Consider the following 15,506-nt stretch of genomic DNA (forward strand, 5'->3'; position numbering starts at 1 on the left):
TAAGCCAGTTTTGGTCATTTAGAGTTATAGTTATAATTCTATATTACACTCGTCTTTTCTCCACACAAGGCATCTTGAACACAGTAAGCATTTAATAAACTTTTAATTACTGGTGATATAAAGAGTGACATTGCTTATATTCTACTTACATTCTCTTAGCTCTCTATTCTTAAGGAAATGGAACTACTCTAAGGACAAAAAAAGAACTGGAAGTTAATAAAGATATTCTTTTCTTTTCATCATTGATTGACATCATAGCCTTAAGTAAATTTTTAACTGTGTAAATATAACTTTAAAATTTAAACTTGAAAAAAGTTAACTCACTGAATGGCCTGTACTTCATAAAGAATATGGAAGAATAACCTATTGGGAGACATCTATGATGTGCACTTTTTGTTAATAACTGCTACATATATGTTTGGTTTTCTCTTTGATAAGTGAAATCTAAATACTTTGCTACTCTTTAATAGGATTGTTTTATCTGAGTTTTAATACAGTAATTTAGCTAGAGATTAACATTCTATGAGATGCATGTTAACCTAGACTGTCTTTCCCTTACAACAACAAATTTTCTAAGTGTACATGTGGAAATCTTGTACTGCAAAATGGAATGGCATGAAAAATAAGGAAGCTTCTTGTGACAAAGTTTTGAAAAACAGATAAGAATTTATTTGGTATGTTTAAGTGAGGAAAATACAATCATTACTATCTTTGGATAATATTCCAGATTTGTTGTGAACACTAGGAGCAATGTAATATTGATTCTTGAGCCAGCTGTATCTAATTATCTGTACCTTTCTCTCATTTTCTTGCAGATGGATGAAAAGCATGGAGTAGTGACATCTTGGTAGGCCTCTCTTGTAATTTCATAGTGAGCACAGAAAGGAAAGCCTAATGGATACAGTTGGGATGACAACTGTGTATGATTTTTAAGAGGGTGAGCTTGAGACAGGGCAATAGAGTTACTCCAAAAAAATATGAGGAGCAATGAAAAGGGAGTATAATGTCCAGAGGAGATTCACTAATTTAACCCCATGAACAACTTCATGTTTTTTCTACAATACCATAGGCAACAACAAAAAAATCATGAACATTTATTATAGCGCAATGTGACTTATCATGGCTCTTAATATTGTAGTATATCCTTGAAAATGTAGAATGACTAGAAATTGTGACCACAAGAAAGTGCCACGTGAAATAAGTAAAATTCAATTGCATAGTATCTTAAATGTCCCTATGGTTTTTGTGGTGCTAAGAATACAAAGACACACACGATTCCAAGATTAAAGACTATAAAGCCAGATAGAAAATACATTTAAATATTTTAGGATTTTAAAAGTTCAAATGATTTAGTATTGGAAGAAAAAATACATATTTATGAGCTCAAGAAAAGCACTAAGCCCTGGTGAGCCTGGTAGATTTCTGAGAATAGGGGTACCAGGAACAAGTTAAATACAAGGACTCAGCAAATTTCTACCACTTAGTAGCAGTGATTGAGAGCAAGTATCCAACGTCTCCAACCTCAAATTTTCTCATCAACACAATGAGGATGATATCTCACTTGTCTTGTGTGACTGTTGTAAGGAATAAATAATTTGTTCTCTGCAAAGAACTAAGTACAGTGAAATCTCTCTGTAGCCTTATTATTACCTAGTCCCCTGTTTTAGGGTGCCTTTGGAAACACTTTTTCATTAGAGCAGTATGAACATTATGCCCAGCCCTCTCTAACTTCTCATCTCACTCGCAATATATCTGATGCCCCCATTGATAACTTTAGCTTTGTATGGTACTGCAAAACCTTTCCAACCAGGGATAGAAGTTGTGGGAATTCAGAGAGAGGGGGAGCCAAGGAGAATTGATAGGAATCATTGATTAAAAATCTGCCAACATCTCTTTTCTCCTCTTAATGTATGGATTACAATAACAACATCTCTCATAGCAATTTACTTCAGCAGCCTGAAGAAATGATGATAGCTATAGAATTAACATTTATTATCTTTACTGGCACTTTTGCATTCTTGAACCCTGGTTTCTTTAAACAGGCAGTGAATTATGTTGATTTGCCACAGGAGAAAAATAAAATGACACAACAAATTGTTTCCAAATTTACCAAGCTCATTTAGACAAGACTCTGAAAGTCTTCAGAATGAATATCCAAATCAGAGATAAATTCAGACTCTAATGTTCTAGGTGAGTGAAAAATGGACAGACTGATGAGACAGTCACAAATCTACTTCTACTTTTTTTTTTTTTTTACTTCTACTTTGCAACAGTATTTGAGTTTAGAGGGGAGAAAATAAATGAATGAAAAAAATATTTCGGGAGAAATTATAATGTTTTGTATAGTGTTTTAAGTTTTAATGCTTTTGTAAACAGAAATCATAGCAAATTAATAAAATGAGCATGTTTTTCTTATAACATCAAAATTATCCAGGCATCTAATATAGTTCCCTCTGTAGATAATTTTACAGTATTAACTGGCATTTAATACTTTTGGGGGAAGGATATCTGGGTGGCTCAGTGGTTGAGTGCCTGCCTTTGGCTCAGGGCCCCTGAGGATCCTAGATCAAGTCCCACATCAGGTCCCTCTGTCTATGTCTCTGCTTCTCTCTCTCTGTGTCTCTCATGAATAAATAAATAAGATTTTTTTTTTAATAAATAAGATCTTTTAAAAAAAATACATTTTCTTCAACTGCAAATGTAAAGCATGTCATTAATATTTTGAAAGCTTGCTATTCCACCTAAAATTAGAAACTTACATTATTAAGAAATTAAGAAAAGGAAATTATTCAGAGAAGAAATTCTTTCTTTCTCTCTTTCTTTCTCTCTTTCTTTCTCTCTTTCTGGTAGGCTCCACACCCAGTGTGGAGCTCAACACAGGGCTTGAACTCACATCCCTGAGATCAAGACCTGAGCTGAGATCAAGGGTGGGCTGCTTAACTGAATGAGCTTCCTAGGCTCCCCAAGAAGAAATTATTTCTTACTGGCTACTTGATAAACAGCTTAGCACTAGCACATAATCACACCAATAAATATATATTTGTATAATCATTGTGACTAAAATATTATATTGTATCATGTAATCAATCATCTTCTTAAAATTAATTTTTAATTTTTATAAGTATCATTTGAGTTCAGTTTCCCCTTCACTTTCCTCATTAAAAATTAGACTAAAAGCTGTGGTTTTTTTTTTTAAGGTTTTACTTATTTATTCATGAGAGGCAGAGAGAGACAGAGACAGAGACAGAGACATAAGCAGAGGTAGAAGCAGACTCCATGCAGGAAGCTTGATGTGGGACTTGATCCTGAAACCCAGGATCATGCCCTGGACTGAAAGCAGGCCTAAACCACTGAGCCACCCCAGCTTCCCTAAAAGCTGTTTTTTGGTTTTGTTCTTAGATCAAAATAGGAAGAAACTCCAAGTAATCAGGTAGTCACAAAGAAAGATTTTTTTTTTAATTTTTATTTACTTATGATAGTCACACACAGAGAGAGAGAAAGAGAGGCAGAGACATAGGCAGAGGGAGAAGCAGGCTCCATGCACCGGGAGCCAGACATGGGATTCGATTCCGGGTCTCCAGGATCGCGCCCTGGGCCAAAGGCAGGCGCTAAACCGCTGCGCCACCCAGGGATCCCAGAAAGATTTTTTTTTTTTTTATAGCAGTGGATGTTAAATATTTGAGAATGGTTAAAATATAAAGTTGTGTATTTGGGGGATGCCTGGATGTCTCAGCAGTTGAGCACCTGCCTTTGGCCCACGACATGATCCTGGAGTCCCGGCATCAAGTTCTGGGATCGAGTCCCGCATCGGGCTCCCTGCATGGAGCCTGCTTCTCTCTCCTGCCTGTGTCTCTGCCTCTCTCTGTGTGTCTCTCATGAATAAATAAAATCTTTTTTAAAATATATTTTTTATTTTACATAATCAAAATTTAAAGTGCAGAAATAAATATGTTTAAATATATTAAATCTTTAATTCCTACAGGAAATCTAACTAGAAGTTTCACATTATGTGTATTCAAATTCATATATAACAAAAAAAAAGTAACATTCAAACATCCTCATGTAACAGAATCACCAAAAGGAAAACATAATTCACATAAAAAAAATCTCACTGATGATACTGAAATGTATGCAGCTGGTTTTCAAAGTAAGGAAGTAAGAAAGTAGCTTTAATGACCTACAAGATCATTAAAATATACACAAAGGAATATAATACACACATATATACACATAATGAAGATATTATGTGCAGTAAAGAATACTAGTGAAATCTTTTGCCAAGTATTTTCAAATGTAAAGGCAACTCATGCCTAATGGCTTAGTTTATCTCTCTCTGTCTATAACAACAATCAATTAAATGAGAATTCAATCTCCTTAATCATCTTGGATTATGATCTCACACTGTAGGAAACATTTGAATGGTTAAAATAACACTTTCACACATGTTAAAAATCAAAGTGGACTTCCATGCCAGGACTGACTGAAAAGACATATAAATATAATTCACCTTCATCTTTTTTTGTTGCATAAATAGTACATGCTTCTTAGAAATATATGCATATAAGAAAAGGGAAAAACAAAATATCAGTGTGTCCAGAAACATGAGATAACCTGGACTCTCCTATTAAGAATTACCTTTTTTAAAAAGATCAGCATAAAAATATGTACCAAAAGCATTTGATATCTAGACATTTGAGCAATTTCACTTCTAAAGATTCATACTTAAGAAAATATTGTCATATACTCAAAGAAAGGTATTTATGGTGTTTTATACAATTGTAAGAATACTCCTACATTTTCCATAAAAAGTTTTTAGCAATGCAATTTTCCAAGTTAAGTTTCTGAGTAGGTATCTCTCTAGGTACCACTTCTTATGTGATATGTGACATAACTAGTAAATGATGAAGTCTGTTGTCTCCATATTCTTCTTCTTCTTTTTTTTAAGATTTTATTTATTTATTCACGAGAGACATAGAGAGAGAGGCAGAGACATAGGCAGAGCGAGTAGCAGGCTCCATGCAGGGAGCCCAATGTGGGACTCCATCCTGAGACTTCAGGATCACACCCTGAGCTGAAGGCAGATGCTTAACTGCTGAGCCATCCAGGCGACCTAATATTCTTTCTTCTTAAGTGGCACACAATGCAGCTTGAAAATTTGCTGTTGACCTTTTTCTCCATTTGCCTTCTGCTCTTTAAGAGAGAAAGGTTAACTATATTTACCTGATAAACATGTGAAAATGGATTAAACTAATGTATGTAAATTATTACTATGATGGTGTGTGAAATAGCTAATTCTACTTAGCTTATAATAAAGCATACTTTGGGGGAAGGAAGCGGATAATCGTTTTATTGCCCTTCTCCTAAGACAAATGCCACCTATGATGAAATAAATAATGCTTGTTGAAGTAAAGGATAGATTTAGTTCTGGAGACGGAAGAGCTACTAATTGGATGAAAAGGAAGCGAGGCTGTAAACACTTTCCGGTTAGGCAGAAAAACACCAAAACAAATGTCACACACCAAAAAGAGTCTACCTAGAAGCAAAGGAGAATTTGCCCAAATATATCTTAGATTTATTACAAATTTCTCAGAGTAACTTGCTTAAAACCGTTCAATTTTATTGTCTATAAAATTAAAACTCCCGGGGCACCTGGATGGCTCAGTTAAATGTCTGCCTTTGGCTCAGGTCATGATCTCAGGGTCCTGGGATCAAGCCTCCCTGGAACCAGACAATTGAGTCGCCCTCCCTTCTGCTCCACACTCAGCATATATATTTGTCCAGTTCCCTCTGCCTTTCCCCCTGCTCATGCTCTGTCTCTCTCTCTAATAAATAAATCTTTCTCTTTTTTTTCCTTTCTTTTCTTTTATTTTTTTTATTTTTTTTTTATTTTAAGATTTTATTCATTTAGGGGCAGGCCGGCTGGCTCAGTGGTTTAGCGCCGCCTTCAACCCAGGGCGTGATCCTGGAGACCCGGGATCGAGTCCCAAGTCAGGCTCCCTGTGTGGAGCCTGCTCCTCCCTCTGCCTGTGTCTCTGCCTTTCTCTCTCTCTCTCTCTCTCTCTCTCTCTCTCTCTCTCTGTGTGTCTCATGAATAAATGCATAAAATATTGAAGGCGGCGCTAAACCACTGAGACAGCCGGACTGCCCCTAAATGAATAAAATCTTAAAAAAAAAAAAAAGAAAGAAAACCCTCTCTCTCTCTCCTTCTTCCCCTTCCTCCTAATTGTGTACTCTCTCACTCTCTCAAAAAATAAAAAATAAATAAAAAAAGAAAATTAAAACTCCTTAAGAAATGATTGGCATGAGGACATGAAGCAATATGAGGGGGGCACTTGACAGGATGAGCACTGGGTGTTATTCTGTATGTTGGCAAATTGAACACCAATTAAAAACAAATTTATTATTAAAAATATATATATACAGTATATACCACTGGATTTTAAATTAGAAATCTAAGAAGTGTGAAAATTTGAAACACTTTAGAAATGCCAAATGTTACCTCAGAGCTGAAAATATTTGAAAAACTTAAACATTCTTCTAAAACAATTCTCTTCCCATCCTATCATTAAAGCCAACTCTGTTAGAATAATCTCCAAAAAAATCTTTCAGAGTGCATCAGTATCACCAGCCACATCTTGAGATTCATCAATTCAAATAGCTGAAGAGCTTTCAATATATATAATATATAGTTTATATATATATAATATTTAGTTAAAAATCACACCTATGTATGTAATTAAGAGTTGTTTAGCATAAGTTAGCATATTTTTGTTTAGCATATTTAAAATACACTAGCTTTCTTCAGGAATTTTCAAACTGAGAATATTGCAAGTGATGAGTTTCCCCAACCTTTATTACAAAGTTGACAATACATCCCACAGTGGTACATAGAAATTTATCTGAAGATGAGAAGAGGCTCACAAGTATTCTGTGTTATAATGGCCTAAAAATGACTGAGCACAATCACAGAGAAGGGGAGAAGTAATGAAACAGGGCAGGTGCCCAAATCCATTGTGGAAAGGATGACTCTCAGAGACTGCTATCTAAGGAGAAACATCACCGAGTCATTTGTCCCTATCACAGAAAGGAACGTGCTCTTTAATTCCTATCCAAGCAAGAGAACTTTGCAGAACTTGTGTTCTCTTCTTTTTTTTCTTTTCTTTTTTTTTTTTTGTGTGTTATCTTAACTTCTGCTTATAATCCTTAGCTAATAACATCCAAGGAATTATTTTTGCATGATATTTTTCTCCATTAAAGCTTTAATTATTTGATCGAGATGATTCATATGCTCATGATCACTAGAGCTCTACTTCTCACGATTTCTTACACATTTTTCTTTTCTCAAAGAAAAAAACTTAATTTACCACCTTTCTGAATAGAGTTTAGTTGCATGGAAAGAATGTTATACCTTTTAGAGTGCTAATTAGAGCCAATAATAATATAATTCTCATCTAAATTCTTTTTGAATTTTTCTGTCAGTGTTGGAATGGTATTGAGCTTTTGCACACTTGCCAAATATGCAAATTAATTTTTGCTATGGATTTAGAGAAAGCAATTTGAGGAAATTTCTCATATGGGAATTGTATATTCTGATTGACATGTTGAGACTTTTAATGAAGGTGAAGAGACATACAAACATTTCTCTGAATACTCAGTAGAGTTCAGAAGCTTCACGTAATTAGGGGGCCTCTCACTTAGCCAGGATTTTCCTTTCCTCTTCACTTTATCTTTTCTGTCTTTTAGTCTTCTCCTTTTATTTCTCATGACCTGCCCTTTCTGAAATCTTGGTCTTTGTTTTGTTTTGTTTTTTAGGTTTTTTTTTTCTTCTAAAATATTGGTCTTGATTTAAGTAGTAGAAATTCATTTATCAAAGCACTAATAGCTAATGGAGTTAACATCTCAAGTGCCATGGGTTGAATTGTGTCCTTTTCAAATTCAGATGTTTGAAGTCCTAACCTCCAGCACCTCAGAATATGACTATATTTGTAAATAGCATCTTTAAAGAGGTAAGTAAATGTAAATGAAGTCATGGGGTGAGCCTACTTTAATATGACTGATAAAGAGGAGATTAGGACACACATAAAGACAGAGGAGGCAATGCGAAGACACTGGAGGAAGATGCCCATCCACAAGCCAAGGAGAGAGACCATATAGACCAACCCTGTTGACAAATTAGACTTCCAGTGCCAGGATAATAAGAAATAAACTTGTGTTGTTCAAGCCACCCCATCTGTGGCACTTTGTTATGGTAGTCCTAGAAAGATAATATACATCAGAGTCATAGTTATATTTTGAAATAAAAACAGTGTAGCTACATGACCAGCCTAGTGCTTCATACGGGGAATCTGAAGTTTGTAGAAGCCGTGGGTCTGGCCCAAGATTAATCAACCAGCATACAGCAATGGCTAATGTAGAGGCCATATTTTTGCCATATATACTAATCCCTTTGCTCACTCTCTCATAAGCAAATATGCCAGCAAAGAAAATATATAGAATGAGTACCATCCAATCCTTTTCTTTCCAAGTGTTTGTTTTGTACTCTGCAGGCTTCAGAAAGTAGAGAACAAAATCAGGAGACAGAGAACAAAAGCTGGCACCATGAATATTTTGAAATAAATATGCTCAACTAAAAATACATCGAAGGCTTTGATTTTTTTTTTTAATCTAAGGCTTTAAAACCAGCTTCACCAATGCCATTTGGTTATTATCATTTCGGCTGTCATTCTTTAAAAAGAGTGGGATTGAGAGATTCACTTAAAATATCATTTGTATAGTAAAGTTTAAAACTGAGAATTTGAAGAACTGAATTATAATCAGGTTATAAAGAATGTGTTTTCTGATTTTACCTTTCTGATTTTACCTGCTAGAAGATCAAAAGAATCCATTATTCATTTTTAAACTTTCTACCCTGTAGGCCTTCCATTATAATCTGCCCACACAATTCTGTAGAAATTGCACATTTTTTTTAGTCTTATTTATTTGACATAGAGAATGAGAGAGAGCACAGGCAGGTGGGGAGAGGCAGAGGGAGAAGTGGACTCCCCGCTGAGCAAGGACCCAGATTCGGGGCTCAATCTCAGAACCCTGAGATCATAACCTGAGCCAAGGCAGAGGCTTAGCCATCTAAGCCACCCAGGTGCCCCTCTCAAGTACTCCTTTACTCACTGTACTTCTCCTTTGGTTTCACTGTTTCCAATTGTAGGAAACTGGCTACTTACCCAAGGGACCTCTGTGAGGACTAGGGTCTTGCTTTGACTTTGATGGTATTTCTCTTTAGAACCTGGCAATTTGTTCCAAAAGCTTCTTAAATGCCCACTGTGTATATGAAAAGATTCAAATGTTATTTTGATTTTGATTTAAAATGTTATTCAAAAATATGATTGTACTATTCTAGTTCGACTATTTGGTTTTTTTCACTAGAATAAGGTTGATTTCAGGCATTCTAATCTGTTCCCTTTCTTACTCATAGTTTCCATTTCACTGATTTTATTATTCTTAATCTCCTCTGAATGAAGCAAATTGATCTAGACTGTAGAATTATTTATTTTTGTAAGGTGAAGAAACTTATCAGAATGAAAAAGAACAAATTTGAAAAATGTATTCATCTTTCTCCATTCTTTTTACCTGGATGTTGGATTGTTTGCTTCCCAGACTCAGTTCTGAGGTTATCAATCTTGGCAGAAATGCTTTTAAAGACAGAACTATTGGAGACTCTGCAAAGAAAATGAAGACTTGAAAGGTGCCATCCAGTGCGCTATAGATTCATGGATCCTTTGGGAAACATTAGACTACTTGGTCACTATGTTAGTTTTATACTATAGTCTTTAAATTTCCTATCCTTTCAATTTCAGTAGAATGTGTTTGTGTACTGTTGTATACTCTATGATTAAATTGTAATTCCAGTGCAACTTTTAAATAGAGGCAGGCCCAGAGGTATTGAAAAGAAGCATCAAGAATAGAGGTAATCACACAAACAGGAAGAATTTTGGCAATATGAAGGGCTAGTCTCCTTTTTACACTAAAAACAAATACATATGTGCCTAGCAAATCACTGTCACAGTTTCTTCCACCAGACACATTAAACAGAGAAGCTTGGCTTCAACACTGAGCAGATTCAGGATATAGGATATTGTTATATGAATAAAGACCGCAGCAGGGCTATTTGTGCAGTGGATATGGTGATGATGATGATGATGATGATGATGGTAACAATAATAAACTATTTTTCAATGTTTAAAGTGCTAAGTTAGAAAATATATCTTATTAATGAATATTTAAAGTGTTGATTAATGGCAGCTCTGGTGCCTCCGCGGTTTGTTGCCACCTTCAGCCCAGGGCATGATCCTGGAGACCTGGGATCGAGTCCTGCATCAGGCTCCCTGCGTGGAGCCTGCTTCTCCCTCTGCCTGTGTCTCTGCCTCTCTCTGTGTGTCTCTCATGAATAAATAAATAAAATCTTTTAAAAAAATAAAGTGTTGATTTAAAAAGTGATAATTTACCAGAATTCCTGCCAGTTTTGTAACTAGATTCTCCTATTTGGGTAATCAATTGAACAGATGATGATAACTCAACAGTTCTCTGATTGTATTTAAATCGAGACATTTAACATTGAACTAAAAATTGTACTCAGACATTAATTTGCTTTTTATGAACACCAAATACTCAATTCCTTACTGGTGGATGATCACAAAATAAACACACATCAATATGTGAGTAAGTGAAATTGCTGAACAAAACTGATGATGAGCAAGATTTTGCTAAACCTATGGGAACATCACTGTGCTAGTTAGAAAGCTACTGCTCTTCAGTCCAGGTCAGTTTTTCCTTTCTTTCCTCACTGGTGCTGAGGCTAGGAGCCACAAACCATGTTCCTTTGCCTGCTGTTAGATTCTATCAATTGAGGACTCTAGAGACATGGTGGAAGACAGGGGAGAAAGGATTTGATCCTTATTTGCTGGTTGTTATTGTTGGTATCCCTGGACTCCAACCATCTCCCTTCATGCCAGCAGCAATTTGTTCCCTCCTCTAGCTGCTTTCTATATTTCCAGTAACAGCCTTGTTGCTGCCTTCTGGGTTGCCAGGACCAGGAGGGCAGCACTCCTCCTCAGGTGTCTGAGTGAACCACGTGGTATCCTTCCCCTGGGTTTCTGAGTTATCAGCTCCAGCCATCCAGGCAGTACCCCTTCCTCTTGGGTCTGCTTTCCTCAGGAGTCTGATTGCTGCTCTGAGCTCCTGAGATGCCGGCAGGAGCCTGGTGACACCCTCTCCTCAGTAGTGTAAATGCCAACTTGACAGGAATCTTGCTTTGTGATTTTAGATTCTGATAACCTGAACTTTGCCCTTCAATGGCCTAGTTGTACCGGTGACACCTGTTTCATGTGCTTATTAATCTATGTGTTATCACATTATGTCCTTTTTCAGTCCTTTGATACAATGTAGCCCACTCTTACAGCATTATCTCTGTTGAAAAATCTACTATTGCTCCTGTCTTCCTAACTAAAACTTTATGATATACTCAATGATTTGGATAAAAGAAGGTTAAGACTATTCTGAACTAATAAAAGTAAAATTATAGAATAGTTTACAAAAAATTATCTTAAAAACATAAAATACAGATTCAGTAAACAAAAACCAAAAAGAAAGTTTTCAGACTATGAGTTTCATTTGATACCTAAAATAATTAATAAACATTAATTAATCAAATGTACAATAATATTTCTGCTATTTTTTTCCAGTTATTTATATAGTTCTTTCAATAAGGCCAAAAAAAGTAAACTTTAGTCTATACCTCAGTAACTAATTTAAATATTTGAATTAGAAAGATATGAGCAAAAAATATTTAGTTCTTTTAATATTCTACAGTATAAATCCTGCTTAAACTTACAGATGTACCAAATTCTGTTTTACTAAAGTGTCGCACCAAATTCCACAAACTAACACTCTCACTCTCTAATATGGCACACTCAGCGGATGATTTGACTGAATACATGTTTTCTCTAAGTCACAAATTTACAAATAACTCAAATAATGTCTTGCCTTCCTTACCCGTATGCAAAACAAACAAGAAAATGTACAAAGATTAAGAACCCACTACCTCCTATAGTGGAAAAAAAAGGGTTAATATTTCCTGAACACTAACCCACAACAGGTAATATGCTCTTGACTTCATATAGCATTTAATCCTCACATAACTGAGATATGAATCAGTAGTCACTTTCTCCTTTTTACTTGGAGCATGAAGAAAGAGAGTCCTTAGAGAGCTTTAAGTGCTGGTCCAGCTTTCAACCAGATCTCTTGCCTTCAATCCTTGTGCTTTTTCTGTTAATGTAACCCTAGCCTAGTTGGTACTCAATACAGTCTCTACATGAAAGAACAAGTCAAGGGGTGCCCGGATGGCACAGTGGGTTAAGGGTTGAACTCTCAGTTTCAGGTCAGGCCATGATCTCAGGGTCCTGGGATTAAGGCCCACACCAGACTCTGTGCTCAGCATGGGATGTGCTTAAGATACTCTCCCTCTCCATCTGCCCCTTCCCCCTGCACTCTCTCTCTCTCTCTCTCTCTAAGATAAATAAATCTTTACAAGAGAAAGAAGAAAGAAGAAGAAGAAGAAAGAAAGAAAGAAAGAAGAAAGAAAGAAAGAAAGAAAGAAAGAAAGAAAGAAAGAAAGAAAGAAAGAAAGAAAGAAAGAAAGAAAGAAAGAAAGAAAGAAAGAAAGAAAGAAAGAAAGAAAGAGAAAGAAAGAAAGAAAGAAAGAAAGAAAGAAAGAAAGAAAGAAAGAAAGAAAGAAAGAGTCAAACCTCTAGCTGCCAACAAATGTCACTTCTTTACTACATAACATTTCAGAATGTACCAATTTATCACACGGTTTATCCAAGGTATACTTTCAACATCCCTTCTCCCCTTCCTCCCTTTCCTCAATCTCCAGCTCCTTCTCCACCTCTAGCTTCTCCTCTTTGCTCATTTCACAAATGTCTCACTTAAAATCTGTGAAAAGTTTGAGTTTCTTTCCTATTACTGCAGTTATGTTTTTTTAAATTCATGTAGCATATAGCATTCATTACATACATGTATATCTATGTACATATGTATATATATGTATTTACAGTCAACTTAGTAATCATTAAGAATTCATAATAACAGTCATAATTTTCATCACCTATATTAGTTCCTAAAGTGGCCAATCTCCAGTAGATCCATTTGATTTTTTAATTGGCAGTCTAAATTGGAATACATTATTTTAATTAAGAACACCAAATTAAATTCTCATTGGTGTCTGAAGAAACATTTTATTTTTTTCAATTGTTGAGAAATTTTTTACTCACTCCCCTTTCAAAAACAAATATATTAATATGTATATCATATGTTTCTTTGAACTCATTTCAGTAATTTAATAGAATTAAATTCATTGCTTGAATAATTCAATTGTCTCACACATTCTTTGTTGTTGCTCTTTAAAACAACACGTTAATCTTTCTTGTTTATTGGCAAAGCATATGAACTTTTAAAACTCTTAAACTAGGTCTTTAATGCTTTGAGACTTCAATTATTTTTAATTTATTGCAATGTTTTTCATCTGATTTAACATTTTAACTTCCAGAGTTAGCAGGTGTTAAAAATCTCAAAATGGCAAGACAAGATTTGACATGCAATAACACTTAGTGTTTACTTAAAATGTAAGGAATTCCCACCGGACAAAGTGCCAGACAGTTTCTACCCAGCAAGTATGCTGAATTCAGAGGAACTGGTGGTAAAGTACTGAATTCATAATGCTGGATTTTAAGTGATCAAAATGACAAATGGCCACTTTCAGCAACTTTCTCAGTAAATATGGAATGTTCACAAGAAAGAAGAATGATATTTCAAATGGTTAAAGTAGGATTTTTCTCCCCTAAATAATGACTCCCCATAAGACTACTACTCGCTCAAGACTGTCATGATGGTGCCATCACTCAGGTTCCAGAAGTAGCTCCTTCCCTACCTTCAAACACCTTTTAATTTTTTTTTTCCCAAGCCCCATATCCAGTTGACATTGATCCTCTAGTATATTATGCTTTTAGGACTCTGAGCACTGCCGTCCAGTCTATCAACCAGCCTTAAAAATTTACACACCATAGCAAAGTTATATGATGCTTTAGGTAACATAAAACTGTCCATGTTTAGAATAGCTAAACCATTGGGGCACCTGAGTGACTCAGTCAGTTAAGCATCTAATTCTTGATTTGGGCTCAGGTCATGATCTCAGGGTCATGAGATTGAGCCCCGAGTCAGACTCTATGCTGAGCATGGACCCTGCTTGAGATTCTCTCTTTCCTTTTCCCTTTGACCAGCCCTCTGCCCGCTCATTTTCTCTTCTTCAATAAAAAAAGCATTTAGAGGGCAGCCCCGGTGGCGCAGCGGTTTGGCGCCGCCTGCAACCCAGGGTGTGATCCTGGAGACCCTGGACCGAGTCCCACAGGCTCCCTGCATGGAGCCTGCTTCTCCCTCTGCCTGTGTCTCTGCCTCTGTCTCTCTCTGTCTCTATGAATAAATAAATAAAATCTTTTAAAAAAAAAAGCATTTAGAAAAACTAAACTGTTGGTACCATAGTTAAATTCAATATTATCACCATCTGTGGCTGTCAGTAAATTCTTACAAGACCTGAAATGTGAGTATTTCTGAATACACCATCTTCTTACCTCAGGTCTGGCATACTGTGGAGGAAGAGGAAGTTTTGAATTGATTTTGCTACTGAAGTTTTAACATCTGGATGGAATAACTGAATAACTGAAATTTGTTGGAAAAATATTATTTCTACCCAGATTCTATTAAGGGATGGGAAAGAGGAAGTGAACATTATATGGCTACAGGCAATAAAGAAAAAAAAAAAAAGCTCCACGTTTATATTTAGACAAGGTGAGGTTGGCCAATAAAGTGGCTTACCCGTTTGACTTGTCCTGTGGACCATGAGTCCTGGAGGCAGAGCTTGGTCTTATTCATGTCAATATTCATGAATCCTCATCTAGAACCTGAAACTCCAGAACTGAATACATGTGGGTGAAATTGAATAAAATTTCACACATTATGTCATGATTTTGCCAAAGGCATTATTAAATTCAGATATCTATATCTGAATATATTTCTTATTCTTTTCAGTCCTTATGGTTCCAGGCTGGTCTGCAGCCTTTTTTACTGCTGATAATCCTCCATAGTTTAAAATCCTCCAATCCTAAATTTCTAAGACATGGTTCATTTCAGATTATTTTCCTACTTCTTCATTTCTTATAATCTCCTTTGCAGATCCTTGTTCTCTATTCATCACTCCTCAAAAACTCCTCATTCTGATATTCTCATTTTGGCAAATGGCAGCATCAAAAACACTAAATTAGCCAAAACAGAAAGCTGTAATTTATCCTTTGGTCACATCTTTCTTCTCCCTTTCTGCCCAGTCAACAAGCCCTTCGAATCTACTTCCTTAATATTTTGCCCATTGATTTCCCATTTTCCAAAGTGGAGTGGAAACACACTGG

General features: G+C 35.8%; 1 protein-coding gene across 1 annotated transcript in view; it reads right to left on the reverse strand.

Annotated features, from left to right (window-relative positions):
- Nucleotides 1-15,035, reverse strand: part of SNCA (synuclein alpha) — a 163,514-nt gene extending 148,479 nt beyond the window's left edge. Inside the window, exons 1-3 of the mRNA XM_049104944.1 lie at nucleotides 14,920-15,035; nucleotides 9,625-9,713; nucleotides 9,219-9,315 (exon numbers count right to left, since the gene is read on the reverse strand). The gene's annotated coding sequence lies outside the window, so the exon portion shown is untranslated. The remainder of the gene's footprint in view (nucleotides 1-9,218; nucleotides 9,316-9,624; nucleotides 9,714-14,919) is intronic.
- Between the last annotated feature and the right edge of the window lie 471 nt (nucleotides 15,036-15,506).

The sequence above is a fragment of the Canis lupus genome, chromosome 32, assembly GCF_003254725.2.
Source record: "Canis lupus dingo isolate Sandy chromosome 32, ASM325472v2, whole genome shotgun sequence".
In the NCBI taxonomy this organism is placed as follows: domain Eukaryota; kingdom Metazoa; phylum Chordata; class Mammalia; order Carnivora; family Canidae; genus Canis; species Canis lupus.